Consider the following 15,551-nt stretch of genomic DNA (forward strand, 5'->3'; position numbering starts at 1 on the left):
AATACTGGTCATATGCTTGCCGTCTGTAACAGGTTAAGGAGACGAAAAATCACCTTTCGCTTATTCAAATATTTCAATCGAAGTAGTAGCATCACTCACAGTGAAAAATAATGGAAATTGTCGCTGGACCAGTCCAACTCGGATCATACCCATCTCTACCACAAGAAATGTCTGTGTATATCATATGTGAAGGAAAGGCAAAGCTCGGAAGAAGCCAAATTCTTGTCTTGCAAAGCAAAATTAAACGAATCACTTTGTAGTGGACTCAGGATTCATGATTCGATGGTGGGTTGATTTGCAATCAGTTTAAATGGTTTCCTCTTTGCAAATATGGTGCGGTTGTTTGTATAGGAACGTATTCCATATAAAATATGTTATTATGTCAATTGGAGGTTGAATGTGAAGTAACCCTCTCCAATAAATTGAACAATGAATACGTGGCTACACCAGGTTCCGGACACGTATCAGTTGTCACACACATATCGTTATTTCGTTCATAAAAAAAACATTATCAACGAAAGAACAATATGCGGTCCGACGACTAGTGTATGCTGGGTGATTGGTGCGCTCACACGTTTCCACTAGTGCCACAGAAAGACACTAATACAGACTTACTAATCATTTCTTCTTCGAACTATTCCTGATTCAAGATAATTTTGTCGATTTAATATAACTTGAATTTGACGTGTTGCGAGGCAATTGGGAAACAAGTCGTTCTCACAAAGTATTGGGAAGCCGAGACAAATAGATTTTTTATATTTCTTTAAAAAAAACAACAAATTATATGTGTCCGTTATTCAACTCAACTGACGACGGCTTTGTGTTTTCTTGTAAAAACTAAAGTACAGTCGACGGCTTTGAAATAAGTGACCTCAATTTGTTTCTGCTGTTCTTCAGCTGATCCACTTATACGTGTTCATATTTACATATATGAGTGAAGTAGTTACACACACCCGTGTGGTAGTGCTAAAACCGTTTTTTTTTTAACATAAACACACTTTTGTTTATACATGTGTGTAGTGTGTAGTGTAGCCAAAACAACGTAACGCATTTGTGTCTTTAGTATTAAGAGCTTCCGAGCGTACGCTGAAATTGTAGCCTACATTTCTGCGTTTCGAAATTTTTGATCGCTGATATCTTTTTACAAGAGCCCTTTTTGAAAAATGTACGACCACATTTTCGAGTAAAAATATGTCAGCTTTGAGTAAAAAATAAAATTGTCTGTGAAAGTTCCATGTGCTTTGAGAAAAGTGTACCTTTGATGCAAATTTGGGGCATCGGTACAGTTTTCTCAAAGCACATGAAACTTTCACAGACAATTTTATATTTTATTCAAAGCTGACATATTTTTACACGAAAATGTGGTCGTACATTTTTCAAAAAGGGCTCTCGTAAAAAGATATCAGCGATCAAAAATTTCGAAACGCAGAAATGTAGGCTACAATTTCAGCGTACGCTCGGAACCTCTTAAAAAGATTCTGGAAGCTTTGAGCGTTTTTGTATTCCACTGAAAAATTCCACTTTTCCAATGGGATATAAGAGAAGCTCACAGCTTTTGAAATGTCGTCAAAGCACAAATAAATCGAGATACGTTGTTCTTGCTTAGTAGTGTATGAGTGGATCAGCTGAAAAACAGCTGAAACAAAATTGAGTCACTTATTTCAAAGTCGCTGAATGTACAAAACACCACAAAATCGAGATAGACAGAAATTTGATGAGATTTTTTATCTGGATTCTTTAACACTATTAAACAATCCATTGCCTATTATCATTTTGATAAACAACAAAATCTCTTTTTTTTTATTCATTTGTGAATGATTTCACAGTACATCAAACGGATCGACACCAATCATTTTTTTTAAAGAACAAGACTTTATAAATAATAACAACACACACACCACATTCTTATTTAATAAAAAAAATATTTGATAGAGAAGAGAAAAAACGATTTTTTTTATATTAAACTGACCAACTTTTTTGACGGAAGAAAAGTATAGTAGAAGTGATAGGGTTAATGTGGGAGAAAATGTTAATCAATAAATTGAACGTTAAAGTTTAAGAAAATAAAACAAACAAAATTTGTAAAAATAAAAATTGCAAGAAAAAAACAAACAAAAAAATTGAAAACAAAATATATAAAAATTGAGTTTACAATTTTTTTAAATGTAAATGTGAATAAAAAAACAGCATGTGATTTCTTTTTTAAGAGTAAATTTATTAAAATATAAAATATAAAAAAAATGCAAAAGAAAATATCTTTAATTTACCAGGCAAAGTAAAAATAAATGTAAGATTTAGTGGAGACGATGAGGATAGCATATACTAGTAAAAATGTGAATGTAAAGATGAGAAAAATATTATTGCAAATATTAAATTTAAAGAAGAAAAAAATCATAAAAAAAAACAAAAAATTTGTAGTTAAAACAAACAAAAAACCAGATAAAGAAACCTATAAATGTTAATGTAAAATGTTTCCAGACAAAAAACAAATTGATCTCTCCTGAAAAGAAAACAAGTGAAAAATCTAAAAGAGAAATGAAAATTACGTTTAAATTTTTGAAAAATCATTTGTTACAATAATTTACGAGTTGTATAATAACAAACAAACTGAACTTAAAAGTGGAGCATAAGTTGAAAAAGAAAAGGCAACGCATAAAAACAAAAACTATAAAAAAAGAATTATATTGTTAAACAAAAACAAAAAAAAAAACGAGATAGCAACATGTTTAGTATAATGAGAGTGATATATAAATAAAGTAAAACAAAATACACAAAAAATACATAAAAAAATTAAATAATAAAAATGTTAGAGATATTTTAAATGTTAAATAAAAATATATTATAAAAACGGACGTGGTTTCCTTTCAGGCTTTCACAACAAGCACCTTCTCTTGATATAAATATTTACTAGTCTGTCACTACAGAACTCTTCTACTTCGGCACATTTAACACCCGCTTTAGAAAATAGAAAATAGAAACAGAAAATCATAAGTTTTTGATACAAATGTTATGGCAAGTAGTCCGAGGTACAAAACATAGACCAAACAACGTATCTTACGAATGTTTCTTAGAAAAAAGGCCCTTCTGTGACATAATTTTTGTGTTTCGTCGGTGATAGATCATGAGATCATGTTATAGTTATAGGCATCTTTCCGCAAAACTCACACTTACCAGCAAGGACGTAATGTACTCTTACATGCACTGCATAAGCAGTAATAGTTATATACATAACAAGTTGAAAGTTGAAAAGTGGAGTTTTTGTGTGAATTTTACTGATCTGAGACGAAGCTGAAGTTAATGAACACACGAAACCGTGCCTTTTCAACCTTTTATCCCTTGTTGTGTTATGTAAACTTGCTGAGGATGCCGAAAGAAGTTTATGATTTATGAAAGTACGGTTTTCGATACACGTAGCTACAAAATACACCTAAAAATATTCAGCAAGAAATTCATGTCTTTTCCTGTTTTGCTTAAATTCCGACAGTTTCCAACATGTTACACTCATACACTCTTTGCCAGTTGTGCGCGTACAAAAATTCCTTGCATAAAGGGAATCTTACTAACACATTTGGGACTACGGAAAATAGTGAGTCGCATGAATATTATGAGATGATTATGCATGCATGTCAGGCTATAAGTGATAAGAGTCAGTTGGTATTCGGTGTATTAGGATATCAACGAGACATTTGCGATAAATGTTGAAATAGGTTGACCGACGGTAAGCCACGGTAAAAGAGTAGTTGGAACACGTAATTTTAGAAAAAGACCTGACCTGAACTTTAAGGTAGGTTAGCCAGATATTTGAAAGTCCGTAACCCCACACAAAATATTGCTTTCAGAAACAATGAAAAAATTGTAAACAGAAACGGTAGCGAAGTGATAAACTGTTGCAAAAATTGTGGTCCTCTCCGAAAAAGTTTTGGGTGCTTATGTGACGTGAGTTGATGGGATAGATGAACAAAGCTCCAACGTAGCGTAAATTAAGAGTCTCGAATTTTACGAGGACCTATTGTTTTCGAGGAATTAAAAAAAATCACTGGTTTTTAGTCAAAACAATATCTTGTGTGGAGTTACTACCCTACGGTTTTGGTTCGGTTTGGGTTTACTATTTTTAAGTTTCAGGTTCAGATGAATCGGACCTTTTCGAGCTGTAATTTTTGAGTCATTTTAGTGGAATTTTTCCCGTTACTTATGTTATGAACGAAGATCTGACCACATCTGACCAATACGTATTAAATTTCAAAGCCACATTATTGATAATTATCTGCAGATAATAGAGTTGTCTCTCATGTTGAAGAAATGTGGAAAGTTCCATGAGCCAGGGGATCAGACAAACATAATTAGAGATGATATTGTGTACTATGTTGAACAGACATTCTTCCAAAATGGATCGTTGTTTCCATTCACATTGCTTAAAGCTAAGACATCAAACATAATTTCATGAATTTCCACTTGAATATCGTGGTAAAATTAACGTTGTCTGCACTCAATTGCAGTCGAACATTTAATAACAAAATCTGTCTCCATGCAATACTCTGTGCATGACAGTCACAACACCGATATAAAACATACGCTCTACGCATAAACGCGTATATATATCGACAAAACGAACAACAACATTCATTATACACACAAACTGTTCATTTCTTCTTCATACAAAAATGTGACTTTCATTTTTCATATACTTCGCTACACATTTTCGTGTGTGTATTATAGACTAGCTGTGGAATAACAACGAGAAAGCATACTTACCTGGCGTCGGGACTACGATGATCAATAAGGTCGTTTCCCCTAGTCTAGGCCTTTGCATTGCACTTTAGCTTGGGCTGAAACTGGCGATTGCAGCTAATGTTTGCAACTCGGTCGTAAAATTTTTGTTAGCAGGGGTAAGCGTTCGCGCTACCCCTAATAAATGAATCAAAACAATCGAAAAGGAATGGTTGGAAGTGGTGGTCGTGCAACCGTTGTCTGATAATTAATTTATTATTTAAATTATACAAACACTAACACATAGTACAAGGTGCGTGAATAGGTATCAGTCGCTGTGGTAGTAGTATTTATGTGTTAGTGCATCATTTTAACTTAAGTATTTTGAGTTTTTAATCGTGTTTCGCTGTCGATTTCTGTGAACATTTTCATTTAAATCGCTAATCGTAAAATACAATATCTCGGCTAACAGTGCACTGAAATTGATTTGGAGGGTTCGTTAAACTTGTAGTGACGTTCCGATTCTGAAAACAATAAATTTGGGGTGGTTGAGGCAAAAAGAGAGAAATTGAAATCTTTTTTTTGTCTCTGACAATGTCTTGAAAATTGTAGTTCGTGACTTGCATCACGTGCCCATACATAACACACAAATAATTGGAAAAGTATCGATTCACAATTTTAATGTTATCATTCCAATTGTAATCTAATACAAGTAGATTTAAGTTAAAAAAAATTAAAGTTGGGGAACGTTTCTGCTAAACCTTTTTCACATACCTGTGAAAATTCGAATTTTGAAAATTTTAGTATATGGGGAGATCAGCAAACCTGGAGTGAAGGAAACCTGTTTTATACTCCTTAGCGGTACTTCATCTATATCAAGAGTCATTTCTTGGGTACCCAAAAACCAAACTTTATTTCGGTTGAGGGAAGCCGTGGATGTGTCTGAAATATTCTTTGATAAATCAAAGAGTCGGTCGATTTCGGCATCCCATATGTGGACATCTATATATAACTATATTCAGCTACCTTGAGCTATATACAGGCACATAGAGCTATAGAATAGCATATTCATCTGTGAAATGTTTATTTATAGTGAAATATAGGTAAATATAGCGGTATATAGCTGTTTAAATAGAAATTTATGAAATTTGACTTCGTACGGTTCTGTCTATATTGCCTCCGGCAATTTATTTGTATATGATAACAAGGCAAAGAGTGGATAATGTAAGTGGTTTTAAAGTAGAGAAGAAAATGAAGAAAGAGAAATGAAGAGTTAAAGGCTTTTGACACGAATAGGTGTTTCGTACGGGTCGCCGTTAGCTATGTTTTTTTTAATAAATTCGTTAATTATTATTACAAAAAAAAAACAATTTGGGTGGAACACAAAATTTTGGGACGGACGGATGAAAGTTACGGGCGAAGTACGGTAACGGACGTACTCGGGTCATGTACGAAAATGTTTACGGATAGTACGGGGCTAACGTCGCAGCGTGTGCTACGTCTTCACTTGTTTAAGACACAAGGTATGTTGTTTTACCTATCCTTCACTTAAAACAAAATATGTTGCATTCCTAAATTTGTAACCATTCGTGTTGTGTCACCCGTTCTTTTTTTATCGATCATACACCAGTATATATTCGCGACAGGTCTTAAATCCAGGAGCTGCGACTAGATTCCAGTTCTATCTTAAAACATTGTTCCATTCGTTCATCCATTGAGTGCATTTTAAGGATATGAAGGCAATAGATTTTGAAAACGGCAAGAGTTATAAACATTCAGTCTGTCATTTGCGCTTTTTGTTTTATTTAGCCTCATCTGATTATATTACACATAGAGGTAGACTACCTTATGACCGAAATTCATTGAAAAATTATATCACACACACCACTAACACGAAAACGTCAACTTTGCTTTGCTTTTGACATTATGAGTCCCTTTACTTTTGACATTAAGAGTCCCGTGTACTGTCTGTACACGGAGCTGCCACACACACATTCAAATATATGATTTTTCATTTTAATTTGTCAGTGTGTTCTATTGAGAGGGCCCTTGATAGTACACGTGCATCTACATTTAGCTGTGTAATACACACTATATGAGTTTTAACATGGAATGTTATACCTTTTCAGTTGAAGCATAAATTTCCTTTTTTTCATTTTGCAATAAACTTCCATTCCTCTTATAATATACAGACTTAGTAAAACCCAATTTTGGTCAGAAGGGTCCCAACCGAAATTGCAGCACGAATATTCTGTTTAAATGCGATAACCAACAACGATTGTAAAACTGAAACATTGAAAATAGATGTCGCCGTTGTTAAAAATAGGTTTAAATTACCGCTTTGTATTAGGATTTCCCTTCATGTTGACGCGTTTATGATGCTTACCTTAAAAAAGGACTTAACTCACATTTAAAAACCACACATCGAATGAGTTCGACAATAAAGTAAAATAATCAAAAAAAAGGACGACAACACAATGGAACTAATCCTCAGCTTAAAACAGTGTTCTCGTACTGAAGTAAAATAACGGTCATCGATATTAGAGAGATTGTGCAACTGAGTTACGAGTACAGGTGTTCATTACCCCAATCTTAGACTACTCGTACTTTGACTGGATATTACGAACGGTTAATCCGGTTTGACAGCCTCCAGTGGGCCTGCTGTGATTACCCATTTGTTGATTACCTAGATCCTAGTTCTAGTAAGGCAATCTAGTATATGGTTAGGCAGAATGCTCCATGTGATGTTGTGTGGGAGGATGTACGCTCTTGGCATTTTGCACTTTCAGTGATGTACGCTGGACGCTTGTACAAAACCCCTTTGAATTCGACAATTGTTCTTTTTTTAGTGAATTAGCTTGGTTTTTTCCGAATTGACTGTTCGTTCCTTTTGTCTGCACCATGCTTACAAATTACAATGATTGCTAGGTCGTCGTCGTGATTCGTGATAGGAAAGTCATATTTCTGAATGCATTGGATAGGTCCGAGACATCGTGTTCTGAGAGAGCGCTTTGATTAACTTTTCCTGCAGCTCCTTCGGCTGATTTTATGTCGACAAAGTGCCCATCATGGTAAGCTTTATTGGCTACAAGTCATTTGGACAACCTCTCTAATAAATGTAGCAGTTTAGATGCAAAAACGGGTCAAAAACGATTGCAAATTTGAGATTGTTTGCATTCATAAGTGGGCGGAGTCATTTTTGAATTTTTATAGCTAAATACAACTCAATTATGGTCTTTTCGTTAGAACTGGCAATACCTGAAAATTCCGAATATTCATTTTACGAGCCATGTAGATTATTTTACCACAGCTGTAACGTCGGTTACAGTGATGAAATCTCTAAATGACCGTCTTTTTCTAAATTTCTTATTTCTCTTACTTCTCTCATTTCTCTATATTCGTTATGGAGAAGTGAGAGATTTGGCAAAAGACGGTGATTTAGAGATTTTATCATTTCCCCCTTTTGTTGTTGCCAATGGGTAAGTTATAGGTTGAAGACGATTGAATCTAGTGCTAAATTACCTGTGTAGTTGGTTGGACGTGTATTGAATTCATTTGAGAAAGAGGTGAGTGAGAAGTAATAGTAGATTATTCACCTCTGTCCACATGTTTGTTTAGACATTTTGGCACCAACTTTTTTTTCAAGACTTCTGTAGGCTTGCAGCCCAAAAGTACTGGGTTCATTTATATGTGCAACGATAGTGGGTGAGGCCAGCTACAACACCCCATACTCAGTTCCGTGGTACATCGAAGCTGCAGAGAAGGCGGACTCTCCGAACATTCACTATATTTCTAGTCATAACTCTAGTGGATCAACTAACACCAAGCGGTGCGTATACTCTACCTGTTGGTCTTTTCAAGGCCGACAATCGTACAACATTACAACCATTTAAAATAATTTTTTCTTGAGTTATTGCCCGAAAAACTGTTTTAGGTACCCTCTGGCATGTCTTCACTTTTGAGCGCTTTTCACAGAAAACAATTTTTTTTAAGAAAAAGTGAAAGACACGTGTTTCCTAGAAATGAAAGACGAATCCAACGAGCTATCACTCATTGAAATCGGAGACCGCTTGTTTCCCAATCACCTGAAGATTTGGCGATATCACTCTTAAACCGAAAATATTTTCGTGCAAGGTCTACTACTTTAACTATTATGAAAGTACTGTTTAAAAACAGACTCTACTCTGAATTTCATTTTCAGTGTAATTTTCAGTTAAAGATTCGATATTTTAATTGAATGACTCCACAAATGTGTTAGTTAAGATAAAATATATTTCAACGAATAAATTAGAACCATCAGAAAATACTTTAGTCACCTTCATACTGGTTCGGAAGAAGCGACACAAAGCCTTCTTTTGCAGTGGAAATCAGTAACAGTTTTTCTAATACATCATCTGCTCGAACTATTGCAAACTTATCGGGATTAACAGGTTCAATTATCAATATTTTTACCAAAATCAAAACAACTCCATCGTCGGTGAAAATAAGAACAATTTGGCCAATGGTCTGGTTTTTTAGAAGCACAATAGTGTCGTTCGTCTGTTCGGCTCTCTTGTAGGTAATACTGTAATATACCTCGTTGTTGTGATAGAACTTGTGGTGTGCAGAAATGAATGCAGATTCTTTTTGAAGAATAGCCTTTTCATGGGCCTCCAGTCTATGCTTGTGAGAATTTCCGAAGAGCGTTACTTCACCTATTTTGAGGGACAAAGGATAAAAGTTATTTTTAATCATTCATTGTTATTCTATTCACTATAAGTACCGAGTTTAGTAGTTCTTTTAACTCGATTATTGTTCATTCTTTCACAATATTTACTAGACGTTTCACTGCTATTCCTCAAACGAGCTAGAACATTATAGAATGTATGTTTTGATACTATTTGATGTTCGACATCGGTAGTGCCCTTCACATGTTTGACAAGAGTACCATTGTTGCTTTCGAAATTGAAATTGGAATATGCCCAAAGGGGACCAGAGTCCTTAACACATTTAGGCAAATGTTCTAGCAGGTGAACATTGTACATCATATTATCTTCTCCATAAAGGTTTTGAAAATCGATAATGAACTTTTCTAGGTTTTTCAACGCTTTTTGATTGTCTGAAGGAGTTATTCTTGACTTTAGGAAAATAAATATTGCTTCTGATAATAGTGAAAAGTGGTTCAAATATGTTTCATTCAATAGTCCTTTTAAGCAAGGTATTCCATAACCAACCAATACCAACCAGCAACCAGCAACCAATACTTGAATTCGTGGGCTTTCCAAAATGATCTCACTTCAGTTTCTCGCGGTTTTCTTGTAAAAGTTCTCAAAGGAGTAATAGATTTTAAGTTTTTCTCGATAAACTCAGCTCTACGTGGAGTGATGTAATATTTCTCCCGATGATTTTTTGAATCAAGCCACAAATTTAACAGCAACTGAGCAACTCCTAAGCCCAAATTGTTAATTGAAATACTTGACTACCGTCAATAACAACGGGTTATATATACCTTCTAGAAGAGCGTGCATGTAATCAATAACAGTGCCTCTTATTAAATCATAATTTTCAAACGCAATCAATGGTGAAACCCCAGTAATACCCAGAATTCCTTTTCCACTTGTTACATAAGATTTCATCAAAGCTATCGTGCTTGCATGTGTTCGCAGACTATATTTTTGTGTCGTTATAGTGTATTTGCTTGTGACACAATCACCCACCATGAAACCTGGGTGTAGGCAATACGTGCAACCGAATTCGCCATTGAACTGTTTCATTTTCAAAATCTTGCATCTATTATAGAAAGGCAATCAGTATAAAGTGACGATAGTTAAAGGCTATTATTTAGGCAGATAAAGTCGCGATGATAAGTGTAACTTATCGAGTTCTACAAAAATACTGACCTAGCCACTGTTTCCGTTGTTGTATGAAGTACTCGAATTGTGACAGCTTTGCAATCAATATTGGTTTTTCTTGCATCGAGGTCCTTAAGTTCTTCAATCAATGACTTAAAGTACAGATCAAAAGAACTGAATAGGCCATAGACTTGCCTTTTTCTTCGACTTAAATACTCTTACACCATCCGTATTCATAGTCAATGTTACTAAGGGGCCCATGCCAACCGTAGCCCTTAGCGATTTATATAATTCACCGTCGAAAACATCAGTTATGTCATTTGAATTCGGGTTCGTATCATAAGTTAAAATTTCTTGATTTTCAGTCAGCTTTTTTTCAAGCTGATCTCGCAGAGGGAGTTGAACAAAAAAAAAATCCAATGTTCATTTTATCTAAAGAATATTCCGATCCACAATACCTCAGCCATATATTTTGTTAGACTCGAATTATCGTCTGGTTCCAAATATCTTTTGTACGTTTTCCCCATTTTCTTTTAAAAGAAAATCTATTCGGAAAAGAACTCTAACTTGATCGATTGACTGCTTCGATATGCAATTTATAACTAGTAAGAGTACAGTCAACCTTGATAGATATTGATGTAAGGAAGCATGGATATCTAATTAATATGAAGGTGTACTCTATACAATTCAGATATTTTTTAAACTATATTGGACCACTTTTCTACTCATATGACGCATAATGCGCGTAGTAAATGGGCTAACCTGTCACATACGGCTATTCATCTGTAATCGATAACGACGGCAAAAATAATGACAGGCTCTGGGTAATATGGTAACAGATAAAAATACTTTGATTAATGGAAGTAATAGACCCGATAATAATACTTGTCATATGCTTTTAAACAAAACGAAAATTTTGCCAAAGGCCGGTCGCCATTAGACAATTTTTAATTTCCAAATATAAACTGCTCCAAATTGAGAAAATATTGTTTTTATTCTCTCATTATTCCCTTGACTGAAAGTCAGGGTCTTACACCAGAAAATACCGAAATATGTGGGTGACAAAAAAGTTCACTATGATTGAAAATGTATGAAATGGTATTAAAAACGTTAAATGTGGGTAACAAAAAATCGTTGAAGGCACGATAACTTGAGTAATTCTCAAGCAATTTGGATGAATCTTTATTTTAAATGTGTGGAAGTAAAATACCGAGGCTAAGTTCGAAGATGGGCTATGTGGGACGAAGGATCTGGAAGCTATCCCAGAAAAACAGGATTTTACACTGTTGATAATAGCCTCAATCGAAAAAGATTACTTTGATGAAATTTGATTTTGTTGCGTTGTGTGTGTAAATCGTATAAGTATGTTTTCGATAATGTGCATGAAACAAGTATAAAGAAAAATTTCGTCACTACATGCCCAGCCTCTAACCGGTAAACATCTCTTGTTAGTGAACTGCTAACAACTTGATAGTTGACTATCAAATTTGATAGTTGACTATCAAATTTGATAGTTGACTATCAAATTTGATAGTTGACTATCAAATTTGATAGTTGACTATCAAATTTGATAGTTGACTATCAACTTGATAGTTGACTATCAACTTGATAGTTGACTATCAACTTGATAGTTGACTAACAACTTGATAGTTGACTATCAAGTTTGATAGTTGACTATCAACTCGATATTTGACTATCAAATTTGATAGTTGACTAACAAATTTAATGCGTCTACTACCAAAGAAAGATGTTTTTTTACTCAATGTCTTACGGAAGAAAAATGCCAATGAGCACACTATGATTGAAAAGTGTAGGAAATTTTATGAAAAACGTTAAATGTAACCATCATTCTTTGTAGGCAGTATAAAATTAGTCATTCTCAACTAATTTCAATAGTACATTACTATGCAAGGGAAGTAAAGTGATATCTCGTATCCAGATGAGTAAAAGTAGCCGAGGGCTTTAGCCCGAGGTACATTTACTCATCGTGATACGAGATATCACTTTATTTTCCGTGTGTAGTACGACGTTTTACTATGCGAGTGATGTAAAGGCTATTGTCTATACATGTAATAGCCTTAGTACATGCACCAGCATAGTAAAATATTTTTTTAAATTCATTATTCCAACAATCAAACAAAATATGTTACAACTCCCATACGAGTGTGAAGTGTGCGGCCAGAGCGAAGCCAGGGCCGTAATTCTCACGAGTCGTAATTATTTTATGGGATATTATGTTCGACCGATAGAAAAATTCAATTTTACCGATAAAAAATAATAAAATACCAATAGAAATGTGGTACATGTCGCTGGCACCTCTTCAGTAAATCAGTAAAAAGTAAAAAAAAAATGGTCTTTCCTTCACACTTTGTCGATTTTGGAAATATAAAGCAAAGGCGAATTCATACTTCAACGAAATGTAATGAGAAGTAGTTTTGTCCTTTCCTAGAATGTAACGAGAAGGCGTTTTCGTTCCTAGTGACTTCATCCATCTACGAAATGTAACTTAAAGACGTTTTGTCAATTCTTCGCTTTTGTCGTTTTCTGAATCGACGAAAAAAATCGACAAAAGTGAAGAAACGAAAAAAAAAATTAAATTAATTTATCGGTCGTTTAGTACCGTCCATATTTTATTCACGATTGAATGTTTTGTAAATTTAGTAAGTACCTGGGGACTTCCTTTTTTGTACAAAACTGTAAGAGGAGAACATCTATCGCGTTTTTTTTATTTTTTACCAAAGTAAAAGAGTTTTCTCATCGTTCCACATTCGTAAAACTTCGCTCTGATTAAATTTGACAAAATGGCAATCAAACAGAATAATAGATGGCTCATACGAGTGGGAAGTTTGCGGCCAGAGCGAAGCGAGGGCCGTAATTCACACGAGTCGCATTTTATTTACGATTTGTGGTTGATTGAAAATCTTGCTGCAAATTTATAAGAAAAATGAGAACTCAAAGATCATTCGGTCTTCGAAGGTTTATTTGAAGAACTTTTTCTGTCAAATTTTGTTGTCATGTATACACCGAAAAAAAAAATAATTTCACATGGTAGCTGTGCAGAACATTTTTTTTCAGCATATATGTACATTCTACCGCTACGCTGAATTATTCACTGTATAACTGTACTATGTTCAACTACGAAGTACAACTGTGCAGCTAAGCTGTAGTACTGTACTGTTATGCTAACGATTGGTTGTGTCCCGAATTTGTACAGCAGAGCTGTACATGATCTGTCACGTGTTCCAGCTACCGTGGAGATGTACAATGTTCAGTTTAGCTGAAGAATGGGTTCCAGAGCAACCTGGTCGTTGGTAGTATGTTTGTTACACAGTGGGTTTATAGTCAGATCGCGAAAATATCGGGTGATCTCATGCGTTATTGATACAAGGGTTTTTAGCAAATAATATCTTCATCGAAAGACTTTTTAGTCCAGTCGCATAGCAGAAATGATCAGGAAGGTGTTACGTATTGCTTCTAGTGAGTTTATGGAAGAAACGAACGCCCTTCTATTCGAATATTAAAAAAATAGCAGCTACCCAGAGACATTCATAAGGCAGCAATTGTTTATAGAACAGCCAACAAAGGATCCATTCACCGGGAGGCCTCCAAATTTATTTGTCTTATGTCGGTACTCTCTTTTAATTGTAAATTTCATAAAATCAATGGTGTACATCCAAACTACGGTAGCAACTCTGGCAATAAAACCTGTGGACAGAACAGAGGCAGTTTATTTGCAAAGTAGAAATAGAGGAAGAAAGAAAGTTTGCTTATAAACTCCATTTTCAAGGTTAACTGCAAGAGCTGTGGATATCTTTGCAACATTGGACTTCGTTGTCACAAAATTATGCAGAAAAGTGGGACGGTGAATGAATTTAATTAAACAACGAAACCTCAAGTAGTTAATCACTTCAGTTTTATATCTTTTTATTCATGGTCATGTGTTTCATTGATTTCCTGAAAAAGAAGCGAACGAAAGTAGATCAGTGGTTTGACAAGAATTGTTTTGTTTTTTACATGCTAGCGTATAGAGGTAGGAACGTGTAAATTTGAGGTCTTACAAAACTTAGTCCAATGGCTTTGAAGGGAGCTCTGGTATAGATCGGAAGGTGATTTGTAGATGAAATCTGTAGCACAGTGGCAAACATATTCAAGGATAAATGTCTAAACATGTCAATTTCAGGTTAAGACCTGAAGGCTATAGATTTGTTTGCCCTGAAATTTACCTGCTACGAGATATATGCGAACGGAATAAAACTCCGTACACTTAACGACGCATCATCGACTTACTTGTTACATTTGATTGCGCTGCAATATATTTTGAGAAGTAGAGTCAGCCAAGCTTTTCTATGAGTTTTGTGAGAATTTCCGAAGCTTCAAATGCAGTGAAATTTCTCGTTATAAATTCAAATTTCTTCTGATTTTGTGAACGTCACCAATTCTTGAAACAATTGGAGTCGGATTCGTTTCAGTGACTAATGTTGTCGTTACAACTTTAGTCACAGTAATGGTCGCCTCACTGTTGGTTTCTACGGAGGACGTAACAATTGTACTTGTTTCTATAGACACCATTGGAATAGAACTCCCAACACCATGATTACTTACAATGTTCTTGCTAGAACTTGGTACATCCTAATTATTCAGTGGAACATTAGTTTCAGCTAAATATGCAGATTAGTTAGAGTCTTACATTACATTACTGCACAACAGTACTCGAATATAAGAAATTTTGAAATTCAATTTCACAATACAGCCCATCTGTACATCGATGTACAGGAAAACTGTACCACGGCGATGTACGATGTAATAGGAATTAATCTCTGTCAAACACAAGTACTTGGTTGCGAAGTGGGTAAGTTGGTGGATTAGAGTACCGCAGGTTCCGGGTTCGTTCCTCGGCGGTCGCAATTTTTTATTTTTTTATTTTTTTTTTTTGTAATGTTTACAATAACATTACACTGAAAATTGACGAATTTGGGCTATATTTTCTGTAGAAATATTTTTTGTTTCCTCAGA

At 34.7% G+C, this 15,551-nt stretch overlaps 1 non-coding gene across 1 annotated transcript; it reads left to right on the plus strand.

The window, feature by feature from the left end:
• The first annotated feature begins 4,744 nt into the window (after positions 1 to 4,744).
• On the plus strand, positions 4,745 to 4,909 carry LOC119079173. Its single transcript, XR_005088127.1, has one exon. It is a non-coding gene; the product is annotated as a U1 spliceosomal RNA (small nuclear RNA).
• Positions 4,910 to 15,551: the final 10,642 nt, after the last annotated feature.

The sequence above is a fragment of the Bradysia coprophila genome, unplaced genomic scaffold (assembly GCF_014529535.1).
Source record: "Bradysia coprophila strain Holo2 unplaced genomic scaffold, BU_Bcop_v1 contig_297, whole genome shotgun sequence".
Taxonomy (NCBI): domain Eukaryota; kingdom Metazoa; phylum Arthropoda; class Insecta; order Diptera; family Sciaridae; genus Bradysia; species Bradysia coprophila.